At 58.5% G+C, this 1,121-nt stretch overlaps 1 protein-coding gene and 1 long non-coding RNA gene across 2 annotated transcripts in view; both read right to left on the bottom strand.

The window, feature by feature from the left end:
- LOC104859479 overlaps window positions 1-1,115 on the bottom strand; it is a 2,145-nt gene extending 1,030 nt beyond the window's left edge. Inside the window, exons 1-2 of the long non-coding RNA XR_779394.1 lie at window positions 841-1,115; window positions 340-575 (exon numbers count right to left, since the gene is read on the bottom strand). This is a non-coding gene — a long non-coding RNA (uncharacterized LOC104859479). The remainder of the gene's footprint in view (window positions 1-339; window positions 576-840) is intronic.
- Skap1 (src kinase associated phosphoprotein 1) overlaps window positions 1-1,121 on the bottom strand; it is a 231,336-nt gene that overhangs the window by 25,816 nt on the left and 204,399 nt on the right. The gene's annotated exons all lie outside the window — the stretch shown is intronic.

The following is a 1,121-nucleotide window of genomic DNA, read 5'->3' as shown; positions in this document are numbered from 1 at the left end:
GGGGGGGGGGGGTCCCCCCCCCCCCCCCCGCTTCTTCCGAGATCTCCAGGGGTCGCAGCCGCCACCGGGCCGGTTGACAGCTCTGCAGTGGCTTCCAGCCCCGAAGATAGAGCTGCTGAAAGCTGACCTTTGATGACCCCTGGAATCTCGGGGCGGGGCCCGCTGGCCTCCGAGCAGCTCGGGCAGTGGAAAAAAGGGCCTGGAGACCTGTGCTTTCTGCACGCGCTGGGGCATTTCCTTGCGGTGGGTCCCTGCGCGTTATGGCGAGTGAGATTCCCCCAAAATGAAGGGTCCCCATATGCTCAACGAGGCGGTTCAGAAATCACAAAGGACACCCACCTCGAAACCGTATTTTTTCAGGACTGTGGCCGAATACCTTGAGCGCTCTGATTGTTCTCTCTTGGGGACCAGGTCGCGGTCCACGTACCAAATGTTGACCATCTCGTGACGAATTGAATTCGAGGACCCATACATTATTTTGAGGAGGAAAAACTTGTATTGACCTCTGTGTGGTGCATGCTCCTCTCTCGGAAAATCATACTCCAGGGAGGAAACTTCTCCAGAGACAGCGAGAGCTGTGCAGGCCCCAATCCCAAAGACTAGGTTTAGCAAAAGCGCTTCGGCTAAATAAACACCCTACAGAGGCCGGTGTGGGGCGCACACCCGCAACCCCACCACTTGGGAGGCTGAGGCAGGAGGGTCACCACGAGTCGGAGGCCAGCCTGGGCTACATAGTGAGTTCAAGGCCAGCCTGGGCTACATTTGAGACCTTGTCTCAGAAAAAGAAAGAAAAAAACCAAAAAAAGAAAAAAGAGAATATCCTTCACAAAGCACATTTACCGGCTGTAACGTAACAAACGTCAAAGGCCCGGGCCGTTTGCGCACCGATGGCGCTGTGATGTTAGCGCCGTCGACCTGACCGTGGGCCGCCCCCTGCCTCTGCCGGGCACCTCGCCTCGCAGTAAAACCGGCCGCAGCAGAAGGTGATCTGCACGCTCCATCTGCTCAGGATTTCCAGCTCAAAAACGCCCACCCGGGCTTCTCTCGGCCGGTTGGCGGGGCGCGGACCGAGCCATCCCCGGCTCTTCCGGGAGGTGGCGCTGCGGAGGACGCCGCGTTCA

The sequence above is a fragment of the Fukomys damarensis genome, unplaced genomic scaffold, assembly GCF_012274545.1.
Source record: "Fukomys damarensis isolate Sample0158 unplaced genomic scaffold, DMR_v1.0_HiC HiC_scaffold_13, whole genome shotgun sequence".
NCBI classification, from domain to species: domain Eukaryota; kingdom Metazoa; phylum Chordata; class Mammalia; order Rodentia; family Bathyergidae; genus Fukomys; species Fukomys damarensis.
Note: the sequence above shows the minus strand (reverse complement) of the source record. Positions and strands in the feature narration are given on the sequence as shown.